This window comes from Euprymna scolopes, chromosome 37 (genome assembly GCF_053919585.1).
Source record: "Euprymna scolopes isolate OS-2025 chromosome 37, ASM5391958v1, whole genome shotgun sequence".
Lineage (NCBI taxonomy): Eukaryota > Metazoa > Mollusca > Cephalopoda > Sepiida > Sepiolidae > Euprymna > Euprymna scolopes.
In genome coordinates, this window is record NC_136518.1 from 41,371,991 (window position 1) to 41,397,464 (window position 25,474).

At 34.5% G+C, this 25,474-nt stretch overlaps 1 protein-coding gene across 1 annotated transcript in view; it reads left to right on the forward strand.

Annotated features, from left to right (window-relative positions):
• LOC145261136 (carbonic anhydrase-related protein 10-like) overlaps positions 1-25,474 on the forward strand; it is a 1,563,849-nt gene that overhangs the window by 141,840 nt on the left and 1,396,535 nt on the right. The gene's annotated exons all lie outside the window — the stretch shown is intronic.

Consider the following 25,474-nt stretch of genomic DNA (forward strand, 5'->3'; position numbering starts at 1 on the left):
ACACCAGCATTAGCGAGATCCTCACAATAACACTTAAGAGGTCCGCTGATAAACGGCTTGAAATCATGTAAAAATAATATTAACTTTCGCAGTAGACAGATTCGGAACTCAAACGAAAAAAAAAAAAACGATTCCCGTTACTGTAAACCGTAGACCGAATAAGATTAGTGACCACAGAGCAAAATTAAGAGCTTTAAAAAAACAATCCCACAAGGCCAAACCAGAAGAAAAGGCTCCATTAAAGGAGCTTAGTGATTCTGTCAGAATGAAAATAAGGTCGTTGTGGAAAGCAGAATGGCACAGGCGACGGAGAAAAGAAAGGGCACGTAAACGCTCAGCTTTCATATCAATCCCCCATGGTTTCAAAAAGAAGTTATTGGGTGAGACGCGGAGTTGTATACTCGACAGTAGCAGGAGTCATTAAGTGGTTACTTAAAAGAACGTAACCTTGGCGTCAACAAGTTAATGATTACTCCCGAACTTCCTGCATTAGACTTCGACATGTGAGAACCTTCTTTGGTCGAATTCCGGACAGCTTTAGAAAAAGCAAGATCAAGCTCTACTCCAGCTGAAACAGAGTTCTATTGTAGTATATAAACGTTGCCCTCATCTACTACATACTTTCTGGAAACTCCTGAGGGGCATTTGGAAAAGGGGTAAAATAACGGATCAATGGAGATACAGCAAGGGCATCTGGGTCCCGAATGAGGAAAACGCCAAAGCAGTTGAGCAATTTAGATGCATATTCCTGCTTAACGTAGAGGGAAATCGTTTTCAGTATTTTAAACCGACGTTTATCAAATTTTCCTCTCAAAAATAACTACATCGATACCTCTGTGCGAAAATGCGGGTTCTGGGCATGCCAGGGTGTATGGAGCATACATGAGTCCTCTCGCAGCTGTTAAAAGACGCCAAACAGTACAAAGGAGATATAGCCGTCCTCTGGCTAGACTTCAAAAATGCGTACGGGTCAATCCCTCACAAATTGGTGGAATGAGCCCTAAAAATCGCCTATTTAATATTGAATCATTATAAGGAGTTTAAAATGGGAACAATAGTAAAGACCTCTACCTCAGCTTGGCATAACTAAGAAAGTAGTATTATTACAGGATGCACCATTTCTGCAACGCTATTCTCATTATCAATGAACATGTTAATAAAAACGGCAAAAACGGAATTCCGTGGGCCAGTCACTAAAACCTGGTTGCGACAGCCGCCAATACGTGCATACATGGACGATATGACCATAACAACAACTTCTGCGTTCGGGGCCAGGAGACTGTTAAAATAATAGGTGAACTCATCGACTGGGCAAGGATAAGTTTCAACGCATCTAAATAGATCTCTCGTTTTAAAGAAAGGAAGACCGGGTGAAAACGTACGTTTAAGACCTCTGGAGAGTATATTCTTACGATAAAACAAAATCCAGTTAGAAGTGTATGATACGTTACCAAGTCGCGCAAACCTCAATCTGTGGACAAATTCCGAATCACCATTTTAAGGGTCGTTATAGGTGGCGGCATGACGAAATCTTAAAAAAAATTGTAGCATTATCTAGATCTACATTATAGGGTAATATTTCAATCCTGAATCAGGATTTATAAAATTCAAGAGAGCAGGCGCTTAGCCTCCAAGAAAAAAATACGGAAACCCCAATATGGTTATTCCACACAACAGACTGGGAACTAAGAACTGACATAGACTACAAACTAAAATTGCCAGATCACACTGTTGCAATAAATTTTCGTTCCGACATTGTATTCTTATCAAATAAATTAAAGAAGATAGTTCTATGAAAATTAAGCATTCCTTGGAAAGAGAATGCGGAGGAGGCTCCCGAATGTAAGAAATTAAAGTATGATGAGCTTGTATACAGCTGCAGGAATAATGGTGTGAAGGCAAGTTGTCTACCCATTGAAGTAGAAGCAATAGTTTTCGCAGCGAAATCTTTGAGTAAGGCTCTCACGGATTTAGGCTTGAGGGAGCTAAGAAAAGGAAAGCTCTTAAAACCATAACCGATACAGCAGAAAGAACGTGATAGTTCTTGGATATCGCGTAGAGGTCCACAAGAATAGGAATAACTAACACACGTATTTTTAATTAGCTATTTGTCCTTTTTTTGTCCCAAACCATCGTAAGACATTTTTCCATCTACTTGTTTGTTAGATTCATTGGCCACTACGCGTGTTGTCAAAAAAATAAATAAAAAATTAGAAGAAAAAAAAATTAAAAATTAATAAAATAAATAAAAATTAAGAATTAAAATAAAAGGGAATACATTTCTGTTTATATGTTCGTCCTCACTTATGATTGCCATGAACATTTGTCACTCACTCATTTGTCCATCCGATAATTATTTTTCTTTCATTTCTGCGTTTTGGCCCCAGAGTTTCTTACCATTTTTTACCGCTTTCGTCCATTTGCTTTTCGCAGCGATTTTGTTTAAATACTTTAGCTCTTTTGCTTAGCTCACCCTAAAACATTTCGATAGTTAATTTCATTTTATTTTTTATTCTAATTGTATTTACTCGTATGTTGACACTTCGTTTTTAATTGTTATTCGAACAGTACATATTATTCTCACTTGTATTCAGTTATTTATTCTTTACTTAACTTCGTCATTCAGCTTTACTTATTTATTTAATGTAACCCTTGTCATTTATTTCCTCATTAGATAATTTTATTCTTTTCTCGTTCGTTCGCTTTAGTCCCAGAGTTGGTAGCACTTCTACATTTTTCGTCTCGTTACTTTTTGCAGCAACTTAAAAAAAAATAAATAAAATTAATAACAACATACATTTTTTTAAAAAGGAAAAATCATTTCTGTTATAAGTTCGGCTCCAGCTATCATTGTCGTAAACTTGCTCATTTATTTGCTCATCCGATATCCTTTTCTTTTTCATTCGTTCGCCAGAGTTTCTTACCATTTCTAAGCCTTTCGTGTTTTTGTTTTCGCAGCGATTTTTAAAAATTATTTTAGTCATTTTATTTTTTTAGTTCACCATTGTTGTTGTTATTATTATTATTATTATTATTATTAATATTAAAACGAGGAATTTACTTACACATCGCCGCATGTTTCATGTTTCTGATTTTGTGTACATTTTTCCGGCTATCAGCAACATCAGCGGCGGAATTTAAAAAATAGCAGACGAAAAAAGTAAGCGTATCTGACTGGAATTATATTTTAAACCTTACATTTACGGTTAAACGAGGAATTGTCTTACACATCGGTGGATAGCAGACGAAAAAGTAAGCGTTTCTAATTATTATTATTATTATTATTATTATTATTATTAATAATAATAGTAATAATAATATTATTATAGTAATAATAATAATATTATTATTATTATTATTATTATTAATAATAATAATAATAATAATAATAATAATAATAATAATAATAATAGTAATAATAATAATAAATTAATTTATTCATTTATTTTATTTACTTGGTGGTGGTAGTGGTAATAGTTGTGATGGTGGAGGAGAAGGATCGGGAAGGGGATATGTAATCTTTGTGGGTAACCCGCCTTGAGATGATGTCTCAATAAAACTATCGGTGGTGGTGTAACCTAAAATTCACTAACCCGATTCATGAGAGAATGTCAAATCAAAATATTGAAAATAACGACGTGAACGAGGTTGGAACATATTGTGGAGATCTCACGTCTGGTAGGTGTCCCACTGGTCAACAGGATGGCTCCTGTCGTTATCATACAACTGTTCGAAATTCTGAGGATAGGAGTAGATGTAGAGGCAGTGAGAATTGGCAGAGAGGGTCCCAAGACACGAAGGGAGTTGGAACCGGAAATGTCAAAAAGCCATAGACGGATGGAAAAAGAAGGGTGCTGTGGGAATGCTTTTTCAGAAGTGGAGCTACCAGATCTGGTGAACATATCTGAAGAGTGAAGGAAAAGTGGGAATCGAGAGGAGAAGGAAGAGCTAGGAGTGTTGCGAGTTTGGTATCCCAGTCAAAACAAATTAAATGTAACAACATACCTACTGTAATTGTAAGGGAAGAAATTGCACGGATGGTTAGGAATGAAATGAATAGCAAAAGTAAAATTGATGAAACTAGCTCTGATGAACGCACTCAGAGAGTGGAAGTGAAGAAGGGAAATGTAAGCGATGATAGGAGGCGGACAACTGAGGAGGAATGGAATCCTATCGTTAGGGGAAATCATAAGGTGTTCGAAAGATCTAAGACAGATGAGATCAACGACTCTGAGACAATGGAACCAGTGGAAGGAGCAGATGTATGAAGAAGTTGCTATGAAGTTCGAGCTTTGAGTTCTGTAGAAAATAAGTACTTCAGGAGTTAACAGAGATTCTTGGAGACGAGATGATACATATTCCAACCATGAAGAGTAGTGATAGGCGGAAGGTGAAAAGCGAGGTAAACATAATTCAAGCATAATTCACAACATCATAAGAAAGAACATATCTATTACGGAACTTGACCGGCTTCTATATGCAGCGGCACATGTTGTTGCGAACTGTCTTGGCTTAATGCAAAAGAAAAAGAAAGAAATGAAGGATAGAAGGCTATAATGGCAGAGGCGGCGTGAAGAAAGTATTAAACGGTGGCGGTAAGACATTGGAAGAATCTAAGAAATAAGAAAAGGAGTTTAACTAGGCCAGAAACCCAAGGACGAGCTTGAAAGGAGGTATAGAATTCTGGGGGAGGGAACGATGACCGTTCTAACAATGCTGAAAGAGAAGATCTATACTGGAGCTATGAAAATTAGGAACTTTGTTAACAAAATTGTTGCGTTCCGGCAGAACAACCTTTTCCGGAACAATCAGTCTCAGGTGTATAAAGTATTAAATAGTAGTAAACAGGCGGGATATAACAAAACTGTAAATGCAGATGATGCCAAAAAGTTTTAGAGTGGGATTTGGTCTGTCAAAAGGCGATATAATAAGGAGGCCAGCTGGTTGGGAGAGGTCAGAGAAAGGCTATCAGGAATGCAGCAGATGAAGAACGTTGAGATAACCATTGATGACGTGAAGGCTGGCATACGAAGGATGACAAACTGGAAAGGGACCTGGTCCAGGTGGAATCATGAGTGTCTAGTTCAAACAGTTCCAATGCCTTTATTCACCTAGAGCAGCTGTCTTGCAAAGGGTCGTAGAGTCGGGAGATGTCCTTGATTGGCTTGTGAAGGGAAGGACAACATTAATTTGGAAAGATCCTGCAACTATTATAGACCAACTATATGTCTAACATTAATGTGCAAACTGTTAACTGGAATCGTTGCGGAAAAAAGTATGGGCATCCTGTGAGTAATGGTGTTTTCTCTGATGAACAGAAAGAGTGTCAAAAAAGGCTCAAGGGGTACCAAGGAGCAATTATTGAGTGCTAAGGCAGTAATGCAGAATGCAAAGAGGAACAAAAGGAATCGGAGAGAAGCATGGATCGATTACAGAAAGGCTTACGACATGGCTCCTCATTCATGGATCCGTGAAACACTATTGATGAGGAAGGTTGCTAGGAATGTGGTAGGGCTTTGGAGACAAGTATGGCTAAATGGAAAAGGTGCTGGCAGCAAGTAGAGAGGGAATGGGGCAGGTTGGCATTAAACGTGGAATATTCTAAGGAGATTCGTTATCTCCACTCCGTTTTGTAATGATAACGATGTCACTGATCATCCCCTTGAAGAAACTTGAGTATAACTTTGGATCTGGTGGAAGGCGCATCAACCATCTACTGTTTATGGAAGATTTGAAAATATTCTGTAGAAATGAAAAAGAAATTGAGAAACTTGTAGAGCTCGTAGGGACATACTCGGAAGACACCGGGATGGAGTTTGGGATTAGCAAATGTGCTATGTAGGCGATGAAAAGGGGAGTAAAGCCCCATTCGAATGGAATAGTGCTGCCAAATGGAGCAATTATGAAGTAAATAGAAGATACAGAGTATAAGTATTTGGCATTGTTGGAGGCTGTAGGCATAATGAAGAGAGAAATGAATAAGAAAAGTCAGGAATGAGTATCTTAGAATAGTGAAACTAATTTCGAAGTCAAAATTGTATGGAGAAAACAATGAAAGCGGTGAATGCATGGCAGTCAGTGTTTTGAGATACAGTGTGGAGATTTTAGAATGGTCTGACAATGAATTGCATTCCATTGATATCAAAACAAGAAAAGTTTTAACAATCTTTGATAAATTCCATATTCAAAGTAGCGTTGCGAGGCTGTATCAAAAGAGGAAAGACGGTGGGAGAGGATTGAAATGTGTAAGAGATTGTTTTAGAACTAAGGAGATGTCGCTAAGGGAGCATGTGGTTATACGTGAGGATTTGATGCTTATGGTTTAGGCCAATGAAGTGGAGGTATGATTATGTTAACCTTATGGATAAGGAAAGGGCAGAGAAATTAGAAAGAAAATGCACGGAAGGTTCTTTCAGGATTATGGAAAAGTGACTGATGAAAGATCATGGCAATGGCTTAGAGCTGAATATCTGGCTAAGAGTACTGAAGCTTTTGTTTGTGCAGTACAACAAAAATTAGGAACAGGATTGTTCCAAAAAGTGGTTCTAGGAGAGGAAGTTGCTGCAGAATGCCGGATCCGTGGTAAGACCTCAGAGCCAATTGCGCACCTTGCAGCAGGGTGTTGTGGATTAGCCCAGAGAGAGAGAGAGAGAGAGAGAGTACCGCAAAATACATAATCGCATGGGACTCCGGATATATTGTGAGATTTGTAAGAAGGCTGGGGTGAAGAGTGCTGGAAAGTGGTTTGAGAAGGTGCCTGATGAAGTGAGAACGAGTGAGGGTAGAAATGTAGAGGTATGGTGGGAAAAGGTCTCATAGCCAGGTAATTGGAACATAATCGTCCAGATTTAGTCGTCATTGATCAAGTTTAAAAAAACTGGCAGATTGTAAATTTCTCCGTACCCTGGGGCAGGAATGTGAGGTAGAAGGAGAACAATTGGAGCAAGTATGTTCCATTGACCTTGGAGATAAGGCGTATACACGGGGTTAAACCCCAAATAATCCCAATCGTTGTTGGTACGCTAGGTGTAGTATCAAGTGCTCTGGAAGGACTATCGTAACAACTACGAATCTCCGATGTATAGGCGGCCTTCAGACTTCTGCTATTGTTAGTACCACCAACATCCTTAGGAAAACTATTGATCTTTGAAGCTCCTAGTTTGGAGCAGGGATTGTGGGAAATTCTTTGGAAATTAATTCCACCCCTTTCCAGAGAGACGTTGATAAACGAAATCAGGTAAGCATTAATGATGACTTACTACTAATAACCACTGTGTTCCATTGAATCTCGCTGAAAACAAGTCATCATAGTTTTCAAAATTCTCCACCGTTTTCGAAAATATCTGCAAATAAAGTTTATTATCTCCACAGGTGCTTGCCATTGATTTCTCGCTCACAATAACCATTGGTGTTCATTTGAATTTGGGTAATTATAAGCCTCTTCTGGAGCATATTTTTCATCCCGCTTCACCACTAAATGTCTGATTATTGATTTCCCTCCCTGACCTTTTGATTATCTTTGACTGTTCTCGATTATACGTGTAAGTCTGTGCCGAAAATACACACATATTATTCTATTTTATTTGTGAAGGTGGAGACGTACTTAACTTAGCATTTTACATTTGTTTCTCTTCCCTATTCGGTTGTATGTATTTTGTATAGGCGTGTTCTGTTTTTATTGTTTATATTTAAATTGATGGTAAGTGTTTGAATCTATGCATGTCGGTTTCTACATTCTGATGTTTTCCTCAAGTTTTCAATTGTTTTAGTATGGCTATCCGTTGTAATTTGTCTGTATTTCCTCTGTCTATATTCTCACATTTTTTAAATTTTTTAGAGATTTAAATGCCATGTGATTAATCGTGTTATCTTGACTTTCTTTATGCTCCATATCTATTTCTGTCTGGTATGTCCAATGATGGAGTACTGTTGCTACATCTGGGCAGGAGCTGCTAGAAAGGGCATCCTTCCTTGACAGAGTTCAAAATAGACTTTGTAGCCTGGTAGGGAATGTCCTTTTCTCTTCCCTGTAACCTCTTTCTCACAGAAGAGATGTTGCGTCTCTACTTTATCGTTATTTTCATGGTAAGTGCTTGACTGAGCTCTAATCTATGGTCCCTACTTGACAACATTTTACAAGAAACACCCATCTAGCAGAAAACACTATCAATAATTTCCCCCACTATTTATCTTTGCCTAAACCTAAACGTAGATTCCATGAACACAGCTTCTTTCTTAGAACTGCACACCTATGGAATTGTCTTCTGTTTTCCTGCTTTCCAGCTGCCTACAATATGGTTGTGTCCAAGCCTAACATAAACAAGTTTTTGATGAGCCGTTCCATATGTAAACAAATCTACCGAATTTCGATCACTAACGATTACTATAATGCCCAATTATCTTCCTTACACTCTTTAACCCTCATCCTCAAGTGACCTCTTGGCCTTGATAAGTGGTGATGCCTACGTAAAAAAATGTCAACTCTTTCGTATATTTGCGTCGCTTTCAACTCCCCTTGATATTCATTCTCTGATCTACTGAGACGACAAAATTTACGATCTGGCAATTTTTTGTGTGTGTATTCCTACGATATCCGGCCTTCTTGTTTGTGGTTATATCACCATGTCCCAGAAGAGTTTATGATTTCTGCTACGAGTGTTTCTCTGTATCATTTACTGGGCGTCTATAATGCAGCTATTTTCACAGTTCTCAATGTATTACGCCTTCTCATTTAGTCGTTTCTATTCTATTTAACACTACTTTGCTACATTCACTTATGTGATAAGTTTCAGAATCGGCATTTGCTGTTTTGTGCTTTGTATATTTTAGTTTCGAATTAGTTTGTTTTAACTGTGTTATGTGGTGCAGCTGTTCGACGTGATTCAATCTGCCTGTTTAGATATCCTTTTTGTAGCCATGGCCATTTTTTTTCGGGAGACTCTTCTTTTGTCATTTTTATGAATCGTCCCTGTAACTATTTCTTTTTTCATTTTCCTGTCTTGTACATTACTTTTAAGCTATGTGTTGTTCATTATTACGGTATGTCTTAGTGTGGTAATTACTCTTTTTTTGTTCTGCGTTATGTGTGTTATAATTGTTTCATACACGATCTACCCTACTCCACATCCGTCTTCTTAAGTCTTTCTGTTACGTAGAGACGGTCAACATCATCCTTAATGCGTAATAAATTGTTTTCTCGCTTATTAAGGTCTAATATTATGTTACTGTTAATGGCACTGATTCGTTGATAAGTGTTGTTAGCTTCAAACTATAGAATTTTCATTCTGTAACTTACTTGGTTTTTACGTATTCTTTCTAGATTTTGTATATATGTTCATTTGATGATACGTGTTTCCAGAACCCCACGCATTTCTTGGTGTGACATTCACTTAGTGTTTTCATTGCTCTTTTGTTGCGTGGTTTCATATTCTTTGTTGCCATTTATTTTCTTCTTCTTATTATTATTAGCGTTATTATTATTATTATTTAATTCTTCTTCTTCTTTTATTATTATTATTATTATTATTATTATTATTATTATTATTATTATTATTATTATTATTTAAGATGATATTAATAAAAGAAATACTTTTTTGTAATCACGTACAGGCAGGCGTGAGCAACTAAGCGAATTTGCGTCGATGGTATTCGGTTAGAGACGAAAGTTTTTGATCAATATCGTATATAATAAATACTTACTATTAATAGTTCCGTCGGACAGAAGCAGGAAAAGAGTAAACCCCCATGTGAAAATCGAAGTGCTTTACAAGAAGCCAAACAAAATAACGTGTCTAGCATTATTGCCAAAACAGCAGAAACTTCAGAAAAAAATTGTAAAAAAAAACACGTAGCAAAAATGTTCATCTTAAACCTAGTGATATAGATCCGTTCTGTCTTGTAATATCAATAATCAGCAATATCTTAACAGGAATATTTTATACACAAGATGATCCTTATGTTACATCACGCAGATACGATAGGTTTATAAATCCTTCACACCCCGTGTCTCGTCGTCGTCGTCGTCGTCGTCATCGTCGTCGTCGTCGTCGTCGTTGTCACAGTTGTTTCATCGCCGTCGTTGTCGTCGGCATCGCTCTCATTACCTTCGTCGTTGTGAATTCTGGTCATTCTTTTTTTCTGTTGATAACATCAGGACGGCATTTGTTAGGGTGGTTACAAAAAATGTATTCCCAAAGGCAGAAACAGAAACTACGTATGAACAAAAAATAGATTAGGAGATAATGATTGGGAAGATATCGACAGATGTTCGGCTTTAATGCATTAGCCACTATTCATATAGATACGGTGACCGCAGCTCCATGATCTGTTTATGCCTAAAAATACTCTTGTCTTTATCTAATTAACCGTGGCAATCTATAGTTATGGTTATCACTATCTCTTTCTCTTTCCCTCTCTCTCCCCCCTCTCTCTCTCTCTCTGTCTCTCTCTCTCTCTCTGTCTTCTATGTTTTTATAACTGTCGCCTTTATTTGATCAGTTTATCCTTTTCCTCTTTTGTGTAAATGAAGTTCAGCTTCTGTGTTTTATTAATCTACACAATTTTTACTGGTCCGTTTACCATCCCTCTCTCCTCCTACTCCCATTCAGAATCATATCATTGTTGTTGCCGTTCGTTTTCCGATAATTTTACAGTTAGAATTTTCTATAAAAACATCAAGTGCTTACAGAAACCACTAATTGGAGGAGGCTAACATGCTAAGTGAATATAAACATTTTAATCTTAAATGTTTATTTACCTCAGTCAGACAGTGATCTAATCCTTATACGATGATCTATGCATAAGAGCTACATTGACCGTCTGTAATTCAACTGAAAGTGCTCAACGATAAGAAACGAATTTCTTAAAGGGGCTGCTATAATTATTTTTTTGCTGCAATAATTAAATACCTACATACACTAGTGTTTCATCCTTCCGGGAATCTTCAGTGCAAGGTGTCACGATTAACACCAGTCGAACGATTCGAACTCCGCAACACGAGACATCTCTTGCTCGATTAGCCGTATCAATTCGGCTAGCATTAACCGCGTGAAATAACGTTGAATTTAAACATTTTAATTTTAAATGTTCATTTACTTCAGTCAGATAGTGATCTAATCGTTATACGATGATCTATGCATAAGAGCTAAATTGACCGACTTAATATACATATATATATATATATATGTATATATATATATGTCTATATATATATATGTCTATATATTTATATATATACATATATATATATATATATATATATATATATAAGTATTAGTGTATAGAAATTTTACCCAAGTAATATAACCAAACAAATGTGAAACGCTTTATAGAGTCAACAGGCGCAGACATAAATAAAAAAAAGTAACCGAATGCTAATGAATATCACACCGGATTAAAACAGTGCACGAAAACTGTAAATGTGCAATTAACTCATTTCTCAAATTTGCTATCGATGTAAACATGTTTTTCTGAAGAATCTGAAATCTGAAGAACATATTTTATATTTAAAATATTAGAAATCTATTCATGACGGAAAAGTATGTCGCTCTACTTTAGACCAGATCCAAATTCTGTACTTGCTTCATCTTTAACTTTGCTTTGTTCTATTTATCATGCATTGCGGACAAAATTAAGTAAGTTGTTTTGTATGAAAAACAATGCAATAAAATGTAGTTAGCTAATCGAAGGCGCATACACAAACACACGCATATACACACACACACACACACACACACACATATATATATATATATATATATATATATATATATATATATATGAAATATAAGTTACAATTAAGTTTACCAAAATGATACTAGATAGTAAATCTGAAGTATATAATAAAGATTAAAGAATTAATATTTATAAAGTAATCTCAATCGGATGTAAAAGCTCGATAAAACAAAATAGGAGATGGATCTTATAATAAGAGCAAGTAGTTAATAAAACATGTTAAAACACTTTGAAAACGAGTTAAAAACATATTAAATTTGAAAAGGAAACACTAAATAAGTGGATAAAGGACTACTCACTTACTTATTGTTTCCTTTTGAAATTAAATGTTTTTAACCTTTTTCAAATTGTTTTTAACATGTTTTATTAACTACTTGCTCTTATTATATATGTATATGTATATATATATGCATATGCATAACATTTATGTATATACATATATATATATATATATATATATATATATATATATATATATATATATATATATATTCTTTAATAATATCTTTAATTTCAAATGACTTGAAAAATATTAATAGTTGGTATTATTTGATTATTCCTATAATTATTATCATGCTTGTTATTTTTCAAACCCGTCATTTGATAAAATCTCTGATCCTCAATTTTTGTTTTTTCCTGAACTAAGATCTATTAATGTCGGATATTGAACCTTACCCGGAGTATCGGATTCATCGGCATTTATAAAAGAGCAGTACGTAGTGTTCTGTACTGAACATTTGAATTGTGTGTATTACTTATTTTATTATTATTTATTATCATTTTATGTAAGCATGGGTCATTATAAAATGATTACTGCAAACTCTTTTCATCTTAGCGCGACGACCATGTAATCATATTTCAACATCATCATCGTATACGACAGAAAATTATTGTGAACTGTGATAATCGATCAAAACTAAGCTTTTCAACATAAAATATTGAAGAGTCATAAAGACAGGAGCATTAAATCGTAATACCGCTGGTGCTTCAGAATTTATTTTGCTACAGATCTCCGTCATTGATAATGTGGTTTTACGAGCGATGAAGAACACTATTAATACCTTGCCAGAAAAAGTCAACAAATGCCGAAGTGGTACATGTTTTCTCAGCTGGAATTAGGGCGATTTCGTTGGAAATTGTTGTCTATGTAATGCGTCCTTCAGAGATATGAAAAAGTGGAAATCTGACTACGCCAGGTCGGGACTATATCGTTGATGAAAAAGCTCCGTTTCGCTAAAGATTGTCACACATTCCAAGGTCTTCAAACTTGTTTGTAGCCTAGCGTTGTCGCGTTACAAAAATATGTTTCCAGATTTTTGTTGACCTCAAACAGCCAATAAGTTTTCAGCTTTTCCAATGTTTCACCATAAACATAGGATTTGAAATTCAACCCCGCTTCTAAGAAATCCAGAAGAATATTGCTGTTCCGTCCCAGATGACTTTGCCCATCACATAAACCACATATGTCTTCGTCTTTAATTACTATTTTACTGAGGGGGCTGTCTTGTCATTCTATCGACTGCCGTTTAATATCCAGTTCATACTTATTAAACCACCTCTTGTCACAAGACGATTAATTCGGCTTCGGGCTGATGAAACAATTCCGCCAGACATCTCGTCGATGATCCGTTTGTCCGATGGAATTATTCGTGGAATCCACTTAGCACACATTTTACTGTATTCCAGGAATGATAACATTATTTCCAATGCTTTAACCTCCACATTAAATTCTACACACATTTTCTTAAATGTTATTTTCCGATCTTTGTGGATGAATTGCTCGACGTGCACAGGGTTTTCTAGGTGATGACTTATGCAGGGATGTCCGTAGTGTTCTTTGCAACTCACATTTCTGTTGCCACTTCTAAATCGAGGAACCTACCTTCTACCTATGCTGACATCAACTGCATCGGTTTTTTTAAACATTCACCAGGCAGTGACGAATTTTGTTAGATTATATATTTTCGGTCTGACGGAATTTACTGACGGATGGTCTGACGCACGTCCATTAGTAACGTATATATAATAGAGTTTCAAACTATCAATGTCGTCAGCAAAATAATATAAGTTTCTGTTTACAAATGCATGAGTTCATTCATCATAACAATGGAATTTGCTATCTCCCTGATTTATTTGTGCGAAATAAAACCAGGGTGTATTGCTTTTAGAACGACCCTCGTATGTATAAATATGCAATTTTGTTAACTATATATAAAAATACAATTTTAAACAAAACATGACTTACTGGATCAAGACAGAATAACTTCTTTTCGATCCAAACACTTAAAATAATGCGACTAACTAAAAGAATACATTTTAAAAAGTTGAATTCTTAAGTGTTTGTGGAATTCTAACAGATTTCAATTTTCAATTAGCACGGATTGCATTCCAATTCAGCCCTTTAATTAACTGGTCGCGTCTTTTGAATGAAATGAAATTGAATCGGCTGTTCGTATGACCAGAGCCAATCAAAATGAGATGGAAAACAAAATAAGAAATGCGGAATAAAGAGAGAGAGAGAGAGAGAGAGAGAGAGAGAGAGAGAGAGAGAGAGCGAAGAAAAGATAGACGAAATAACAAACACGATAATAATTTCCCAGAATACAGGCAAAGACATATCGCCATAACGGCGAACCAGGTCCAACAATTCTCATTGATCACAATGTCTCCATTTCCAACGGAATGGCCGCTCGTATCGTTCGCTTTCAATTTTTTGTCGACCTGAATTCAATATGGTCGTTTTAATGGCCGTCACTAATAATTAGTATTTTATAAAAATTTCTATTTTGTTATCTTGTTTCTTTTAATCTATTTTTCAATCTTTGTCAAGATGCGTTCATCGAAACTCTATAATTCACTTTAGCAAATAAAAATGATTAAAATAAAGAAAGATTAAGGGAGTTGATTGGAGAAATAAAAACAAATTATTCATTTCGCTTTTTGTTTCAATTTTGCAAGTCAGATTTTAGTGAAGTCCAGATAGCATTCGGGGTCACTGACTCAATTTATTAAGTTATCGCATGTTATTCTCCTTAGATATTTTTTTTTATCCAAATTTCTATTTATAAAAAGATAAAATCAAAATTTCTATTTATAAAAAAAGATAAACGCTAATCTAAGATGCGTCATTTAATTATACCATTTTATGGTGTGAAACCTACTTTAAAGGAAACGTGACAGACTAACACAAATCATAACGCATGGACCCATTAAAATAATAAGCTTGATCAACTTACGGATATGATATTTTAAACTCGTGCATAACAGAAGATGAACGCTTATTTCAAACTTTAGCTTTACAGATCAATGTAAGCAATATTTCAAACATAAATGTCACCTAAAAACGAATGTAGCAAAATTAAACTTTAAACAACTAGAAAGAGTATTTCAAGCATAGGTGTATCAGGAAAAATATATTTGATTCACAACTTAAGCCTAACAGAAAAAATGAAACAATACCCGTTGAATAAAACAGTATTTGAGCGTAACCGTTACGAAGTAACAGAAATTGTATCTGCAAAATAAGCGTGGCAGCGGATGAAAGTATTTTTCAAACTTAAGCTTTACACAAATGATATAAAGCTACATTTAGCCAGGCAAGCATTCCGTATCATTCTTTATATGTCTATTGGCATCGATAAGTTGTGACTCCAAGCTAGTGTAAAAAGAAATAGGCAAACTAATAAACTGACCGATGACTATTACATATTAATTACCTTGTTATGATAAAACTATATCTCACATTTTTATAAGTTAATAGTGTAATACTTAATCTAATCCAATAAAAGTATCCAAACCAGAATTAAATGTTTGTTTTTTTTTTAAACAAGGGTACTCAGTACACACTTTTTTGTGGCCAAGTATGTCACAATTTTATCGTTCTACCCTATAGTTTATTTCGACTATTTATCGAACTGTCTGTTTCTGGCAGGATGACAATACTAATAGAAAACAAAACAAATTCACTATAATAGCAAAAAAAAATACTACAATGTGTTCCCAGCATTCGGTTTACCATATTCCAGCATTAAATAATATGTTCGATACTTGATTCGCAGCCTTTAATAGGCTTAAGACAGTCCATTAAAACTCGTGAGTATCCATCGGTTTGTCACACTTAGGTATGAGGAAGCGTTTTTTATCGTTGAGTTTGTAGGTTGAATGGGCGTATCTACAGAATATTATCATTCTCTGGGGATGTTGCAAACATGGTTTGGTAGCAAGAAATCGAAATCTGACCGAAGAAACATTCTTGAAATAGGTCAGTGCTTTCTAAAAAAATGCAGGAATGATTTTTTTTAGAGCAGATTGGCAGATACGAGGAAATTGTTCGGCAGTGCAAAAATGGACAATTGATTCGAACTTCGGAAACATTCGGACGGTTGAAGAGCGGGATTGGTACAGATAACGCATTAATGCTGCGGTATGATATAACCTGACGAGGGATAAAGTTCTTAGCATGTAACAGTCAGTCGAAGTACGCCTGATAACTCTATGGTGTTGGATATTGATAGAGAGATAATAAAATATTAGAAATAAAAAATAAAATATATACTGTGGTATATATACTGTAGTATATATACTGTGGTATATATATATACTGTGGTATATATACTACATGTGCATGAACTGGAATTGCTATAGTTGTAATACGTTCAAATCTATTTTAGAAGTATTTATATCTACGGAACAATACATTTATCTTAAAATAAAAACAATGACAGAAATGCAAGCATGGATCTAACTAAAAAAACGTATTCTATTGAGTGAGTGTATTATTGTAGTAACACTTCCAGAATTTCCAACTACTATGAAACAGATTCAGAACCGTATTATGTATCTAAGTTTATAAATCTACATTCATTAAAATAACATGGTACAACAATAATAAATAAACTTGCATAGTCCAAATTATACTTTAATCTTTTAGCTAAAATTGTGTGAATATCGACACTTAAAAATTCATATTTTACAGTATGCATGATACTATAGTTCAAAAAATGATGACGTGACTATTAATTGTGCCCAATGTAAATCATATCTTTTAGATTAAAAGATGTTTGGCGAACAAATTGTCGTTTGTTTACATCAATGCGTCTATTCTAATCAAGCACCCTACATATATTGTAAATAACATAGATACGAGGCGCGTTCAATAAGTTTTTAGACATGGAAACTTTTGTTGATAGTACACACATAAAAGTCTAATCTCCTTTCGAAATAATATCCTCCAGCTGCACTACACTTGTGTTATCGTTGCAACAACTTCTGAAAAGTCTCATGGCTGTGCTCATGCGTAAGAGAGCGCCAATGACACTCGTCACAGCTTCTTTAAAACTCCCCTGTTGTTTGAAAGCAGCCACCTCTAAAATTTTCCTTAACCTTATAAAATATCCGAAATTCACAAAGAATGAAGTCTGGACTGATAGAAGAGTTGGGAACTGTCTTGATGGCTATCTTGGTCAAATAGTTTGTGACAATGATTGCGTTATAACTGATGCATTCGTTCAAATCTCCCTCATCGTCAGTCTCTCGCTAATTATAATGTTTGTGCATTTCTCACCTTGGCCCCAAGTTGTGCACTTCTTGTCTCTATAGAAATATGAAATTCTTTATTTGACCAATCAACTCTGGTTTACTGACATGCTTATTCCTCTCACACCTCTCATCATTTCTCACAGACTCTCTGCCATCTTTGACTATTTCGTGTCACTAAATAACTGACGCTTGATTGATGTTAGATGTTCAAAATACAGTCTGACGTATTTCATACCTTTGTTTATATTTTCTAAATTTAAAACAGACTTTTATTGCATACCGTTTTTCTAAAGTGTTCTCGCATACAGATTGCCTTTTTAAAATTTAAAATTCATAAGCCTTGACAATCCTGCATTAATAGGCGGTATTCAAATCTCTGTTTAAGATGTTCCTTTCAAACCTCGTGGTCCATAGGATACTTAACCTATTTTGATCAGACAACCAATTTTGCTCTAGCATATGGGATGAGTGATGACACTCACTGAATTGTCAGGCAAGGGTTTGCGCAACTCCAACAACTCATCTCATGATTCGGCATTGCTTGAGTAATGTGGCAAGGAAAGTGCAGAAAGAGGAAACAAAACCAGGATAAATGGAGAGCACATATAGATTCTCGTATCCACAATCGATATATATATATATATATATATATATATATATATATATATATATATATATATATATATATATTAGTACTGGCCAGATTCAACGACACCTTAGTCCAATGGTCCAGTATGAATTGGTAAGTCACCGTTACTATGTCATAAAACAGATTACGTATATGCCGTAAAAAGTGAAGATTTTTCACCAATGAAAACACATAAGTACTAGTCATGTAACAAGAACAAACGTTAGTTTTCTTCATAAACGTTAGTGTACATACAACTTTTATAATGAAATTAACATAAAATACTTTTATCGCCTTATTTAATTTTCACAAAATTAAGTTGGAAACGTTCGGTTGTATATATCACCACTGAAAGTATAATACAAAATAAAAGGCTTGGCGTGAAGTGGTTGCTAATGTAAGTAGTGTGATATAACGAAACAATCTATCTGTGGATGAAAATAAATGCTTCCTCTGTTGGGTTGAGTATATTGATGGGCGGGCGCAAGGACAAACTGCCGCTAGCGAATAAGGCAATGTTCTTTTTGTAAACGAATAAATATTAGTCGTTTGGACAATGCTTAATCATTGTAATTTGGCATCCCTATCTTAGCCAAATAGAGTTACATTGAGAAGCGTTGACGATCGTCTTTGTGGTCAAGATTACATCCTGGCGCGAGGTAGTTGCTAATTTAGCCGTACTGAAGAGTTGTAATACAGGGTGACACAAAAATAAAAGAGGACATTCAATTGTTTTTTCTAAGCATTTTACAGTCAAGGGAGAAAAAGCCCAAACGCCCTAGTGTTTTGATGTGATTTTTTGAATATAATAAACTAGTAATGACCAAAGTTTCGTTTCATTCGGACAAAACACTAAGAAACGGTGCCTAATTAGAGTTGGGGCCCGTTTTTTGGGTCACACTGTACAACGAAACAGTTTATCTATGGATGATTATAAATGCTCCTTATATTAGATTGAGTATATTAGGGACGAAGTAATAAACTGCCTCTAGCGTATAAAGCAATGTTCTATGTGTAATGTTCTTTGTGCTTGGAAAAGTTTAATCATTGAAATATAGCATACCTATCTTAACAGAAGCAAAATAGGGATTTCAGTTGAAGTTTTCGATTATCGATGTTCGATACTTATCTGATGTATTCCGATACAAACCTTAGATAAGAACATTCATTGTTTTCTCTCTCTCTCTCTCTCTCTCTCTCTCTCTCTCTCTCTATATATATATATATATATATATATATATATATATATATATATATATATATATCGTTTCTGAGTCTATATAGAAAACAGTACACACGCCTAGACACACACACGCGTGCATACACATGTATATTTTATAGAATTAGATATATGTGAGACACTATAATAAAATCATAATTTACTCAATTATCATGAACATATGTTTGGGAAATTATAGAATATTGCAGGTAAGCGTGAAATAAAAACAAACTCCAATGTGGATTTTATTTGTCTGCCTTTTGAAACTGATTTTAATTCAAAATTATGAATCGTTTTACTCAATATATATATATATATATATATATATATATATATATATGCAAGTATTTGCTAAATTGTTTTTTTTTGTTTTGCTTTTATGTATTTCTCATCAAAATACGAAATAAATTTGAATAGAATTTACACTTAATCTTTTAAAACATATTATCTATCTAAAAACTAAAAACAAAACATGAATTAAAACATAATTATAAACAAATATTTTTTAACAAAAATCAAATACTCATGTGGAAAAATATTTCACACTGTCAAATTTTATTCATTAGCAGTCATTTACTCTTGTTACAATATCTCAACTAATCAGACATTTCATCCTTATAGTGATTTAATCGTCAACTAATCAGAAGTCACTCAAAGGTTTCGACTTATTAGAGGCTAGTTGATAACACACTCAGAAACTGCTCAAGTTGCCTCTTCCTTTATTGTTTTAGAATGGTTACAACAAAGGGACCTACTTATGATGTGCGCCAGAAAATAATAGGAAGGCAGTAGGATATGAAAGGTTGCAGAAAAGTAACTTCAGAACGAGATTTGTCGGTGAATACAGTTGGAACTGTCGTGAGAAGGTGGAAAGCAACCCGTGTTAATGCTAAAAATCTTCTAAGGAGTGGTTCCCTATGTAAATTAAATGATTTCACTGTTTGTTACATTGCTCGTAATGTAGTGAAAATAATCATTTCTTACTCGTTCAGAAATTTAGAGGGGTTTGCGGGAAGAAGTTATTGATGTAAGGACACATTTAAGTGATCATTGGATGGTACAGGCTTGTATCCTATGTTACAAGGAAAGAGTCATTGTTAATTCCTAGAAATGTGAAAGATTGTTGGAAATGTGTTCATAAATATTAATCTGAATCGCAGAACTTCTAGAAGAAAGGTATTTAGTCAAACGAAACAAAAATAAAGCTGTTCGGAATTATATGCGCTCAGAATTGAATTTTAACCATCTAATACTATTCCCCCTTTTAAAATTTGGAGGTCGAAGTGTGATGGTTTGGGGCTGCTTTTCTGCGAATTAAGTTGGAGGAATGAAAATTATAGAAGCTAAAATGAATGCAGCAAAATACAAGAAGACGTTGTTAACATATCTGTTAAAAAGTGCCGCAGATTTAGGATTGGGCCGTGACTTTAATTTCTTAGAAAGACAATGATCCCAAGTACAAGGCAAATGAAGTTTGCTAAACTATCTTAAACTAATAATATGATCATTATCAAGTGGCTGTTATGATCGTGTGTAAGGAACGTGAACTATATTAAGTTGTTATAATTTATAGAAAAGGTGCAAGGAATCAGCGGAAACTTTTTTGAAAATCTACTCATATTAGTACACATTTGACTATAGTCTGAAGATATTACTAAATAAATTCCGGATTCTTTAAAGAGCTTTATTTGATATTTAATGCATTATATCTTAGGTCATATATTATAGATTTGGATGCAAAATTTCCATAATAATTAGCCATTAATCGTTAGTTAGATTTCGTTTTTGTTCAAGATATCTTAAACTCAACTCCTTATATGATTTTCTCTGAACAAATCATCATAATTTATATATACAAATGGTATAAATGTTTTGTAAAATTGTTATATGTAAAGAATGCAATTAACTTCTGATGAGACACCTATTCTCCTAGTATGAACATTCTTGGCAAAAAATAATCGTTAACATTTATATAAAAAATTATAACATTTATATAAAAAAATATAATCGTTACCATTTTGTGAGAAATCTTTAGGTTAGAACAAACATTTTACAGTATGTTTTGAAGCAGACCAGGAGTATTTTGTTCAACAGATGATCAGTACTTAGAAACAAATACTCTGCCCCTGGACATTCCAGTTAGATTTAGCCAGATATAAAGTAAAGTAAATCGCTGAAATACTTTCGTGAATGCCTTAATAGTGAAACCATACAGTCAAGTTTAGTCGAGCACTTGTCATCAAAGTAACATTAGAGCAGAGATAGGCTGACAAAATCTCTTATATGAGAACGACGCATCTTTTTATCCAGTAACGCTGACAGAATATTTGATGTATATGTTCCATTACAGATCAGAAGTGGAGGTAAGTGCCATGAATGCCTAGAAGAGATATTCATTTCAATATGAGCCAGGTGGGGATCAGGGTGTTTGTGATAAAAAAGAAAGAAGCGTGGTTTTAGATGAATTAAATTGACCAACTACTTCTTTCCACTGCATAATATGCTGAAGATCAAAAGAAAGAGAAACAAACAAATCTTGGACATTGGCGGCCTTTGATGTGTTGCAACAGATAGTAGTACCTTCTGTATAAATCTCTGCGAACGATCTATAAATATGATTTGAGTGATGATTTGATGGAGATCAGGAAAGAGTTCCGCTTAGAATGAAACTTTTTAGGAACGCCAGCGTTGATTTGTTTTCCTGATTCCTGTCCATCGACGACTACTCGTATACTTGTGTGAAGCAGTGCGTTTTCTCCATCTTATAATGTTTCTAATACTGTTGCATAATTATTCTTATCTAATAAGGGAGGACGACGTGTGATCGTCTAGTTTTTCTATTAGATTATATGTTCATATGCCATTGTGTGCGTGTGTGTGTGGTATATGTTTATTTGGACATACCTTCCCGCGTCATCGATGTTGTTCTATCTGGATTCATCTCGTGTTTTGAAGAGAGACTGGTACCTGTTGGACGAAGATTCAATCACTCTAAAACGATGAATTGGTTTTATATTTTATTCACCTCCAGATCTCTCGCAGAAGGATGGAAGTGAATCTCTGGCTTGCGTGATTTCTCGTGGTCTCATTTCTACACATGTCAGCCCCCCCACCGTGAAGAGGAGGAGACGACTGTTAAGCCGTCCATCGCCTTCCAAGTGCAAACGCAATCTCTAAGATTCAGCCAATCTGATCACGTGACACACACGCAATCCGATCAGCTGACTGCGTCTACAATATAATTTACACACCTCTCTCTCTCTTTTTCTCGATCCATTCTCTAACAACACCAAATCGACAAATATTTTTCCTGTCTAATTTACACCTTTAATTACCACTATCATAAGTGTCGCGCAGAATTCGCATATAATCATGCCTCTTCATAGAACACGATGTAAATATATTTTTGATCCGTTTCGTTTTTTTTGTTTTTTTTTATATATCGGATAATTTGATCGGCTGTCTGCTTGATTTAATGTTCGATATGATAAGATATAAGTAAATTAGTGTTTATTACGCCAGCGTGTCTCGAGAATCGACGCTGTGAAACTATCGTTTAGTAGAGTGTCAGGCTGGTATCTTAACTGGTTAATGAGATTCTGTGTATGACGTCCGTCTTTAGGTTGGACTTATGTTGGGTTCTGCATATGACTTGTCATTTGGTTTTCAACAACAATATAAATGAAGAAGTTTCTTTTATTAACGGACTGTGAGTCATAATTCATTAATCTCTCTCTCCCTCTCTGTCCCTCTCTTTGCAATGTAGTCTTTAAAATGTAGGGACCCAACGCGTTTTATAATCCCTTGCAATGTACATAAGAAAGGAAGAGGAAAAAATTCAACTCGCTGCTTCATGTTTAAACAAAATAGTTTTATTCATCCTTCTCTAGTCACGCGTGACTTTTCGTCTCGGCTGTGATGTCCACTACATGTCACTAACGCAATTCTCTCTCTGACGCCATTATAGGTCTGCGCACACGTTGTTAATTTTATAACACTTTTCCTTTTTTGTTACAAAAAACACAAGTCACATACGGCTTGGTGCTTAGCGTACAGCTGCCGTACGTTCATTTGCACTCTGTTACATATAATATTTTTAATGTGAGCAGAACACATTAACAAAAATATTCCTTATCTCTTTTATTATTTTTTATTGGTTTTTAATATATATATATACTAGCGGGGCTTGTAGAAATTCCACAGGGGACTTATTCATATGTAATATATTGATGTTGGCATTCTGTAAATGTCCAGTGTAAGTGGAGACGCTCAAATCGACACATATTTTTCTTTTCTAATGTACACCTTTAATTACCACTATCATCAGTGTCGCTTTTTTGTTAAAACTGCAATAGTATTTATCTAAGCTAGCACAAACGTCCAGCAAAGCCCGTCAAAGACTGGTCATAAAGTACGTTTGAAGCTTTTATGATATGATATTTCAATTCTTGCAAATTTCGTACATTCGTACATATTATTATGTAGTCAATATTCTATGATCCTTATATATTATAAAGTTGCGATTTCAATATATATATATATATATATATATATATATATATATATATATATATATATATCCCCATATGACATGGGGGCATTATCTCGAATCGAAACTGAAATAAAAACTTATGAAAAAAATATATGCATATATATATATATATATATATATATATATATATATATATATATATATATATATATATATATAATTTGAGTTCCGTCAGCCATAAAAAACGAAACCGAAACTAAAACTTATGAAGAATTCTTGATAAAATTATTTATAAAAAGATAAATTACTGGAGTGCCATCACTTATAATCGAAACCGAAACCAAAACTTATGAAGAATTCTTGCTAATTTTTTTTAGAAAATAATAGATGAATTTAGTGCCATCTTCTATAGTATAAATCTCACATGTCTGTTTAAATTTATGTATGTATGTATGCATGTATGTATGCATGTATGTATGCTTTAAACTTTCGACAAACGCGACGGATTCTCACGGGACTGGTACCGTTTGGAAGCCCGACCATTTGGACGAAACATATCGAGGAATTGGCTAAAAACATTAATTCCTTCAACCTCAACTCGCCATTTTTTTCTGATATTCTCGGAAGTCATCTCTTTTCCATTCCATAGCTTTAATTTAAAAGATTAGTTACTTCCGGTTTGGCAATGGACGCAAGGGCAAATACGTCACGTTTTGTTTTTACGTTCTTTTCCACCTTTTCGCACGGGTTCGAGCTTGTCTGCCCATTATCACATTTTTTTTTGTTCAACACACCTCCGAACGCCTGGGGAACGCCAAACCCCTAGACTAGTCAGCTATAATCGAAACCGAAACCAAAACTTATGAGGAATCACTGGTAAAATTATTTATTACAAGAAATGGAAGTATACAACAACTAAATGTCCCGGATAAAAGCATGACACAGAAAATAACTCACAGCCTACCGTATTAATATATGGACTGTGGCAACATGCTGAACTTAAGACAACAACGTAAGTAGATATATGTTTTTGCCCAGTCGAATAACATATTATTATTGTAGTATAGCTGTTATTACCATTACCATATTAATATTATTCAAAAGTTAAAGGTTAAGGCAATACATCTTTGCAGTATATCTAATTTTTGGAGTCGGCCATATTGTGAAGAATGTATAATAAATTGAAGGTTGTTCCCTCATGAAGTATTGCTGATATTTGAAATTTAAATATAAAACAAAATCATTAGTAGCATGCTATGTAAAGCTACTTATGGAAAGGTTAACCTCACATTTTTCGGAGATGGAATCTTTCATCTGGGAAAATGGAAGACATTCCATATTTTGTCTTTTATGTTCTAAATTGAATAGCTGAAAGATGTTTTTAAGAGGTTTTCAAAAGGCAGTCAAAAAAGATCGCGCGTGATAGCGCTCTAAGGAAATTGCTGATCGCTTTTGTTTATAAAGCATGTTTATAATTTGGATTCGTGTATCAATACAAAGAAGTTAAATACACAGAGTTTTCCTTATTTTTTGCGTTTAAATCTCTTTTCCAGATATAACTTTATACATACACACGCGTACACCCACAAACACGCGTACACACACGCATATATATATATATAGAGAGAGAGAGAGAGATAGAGAGAGAGACAGAGACAGAGAGAGATAGATAGTTATAGCTGTAGATCTAAGTATAGATGGATAAATAAATGTATTTCTATAAACATCATTCGTCTAAAAATTAAAAGCATATTTCAGTCATAGCTTAAAGAAGCCTCACATTCAAATATAAACATGTTTCGCCTTATGAAATGAAAGTCTAAAGATAACTGCGCCTGAAACATGTTTAATTAATATGTAGCCA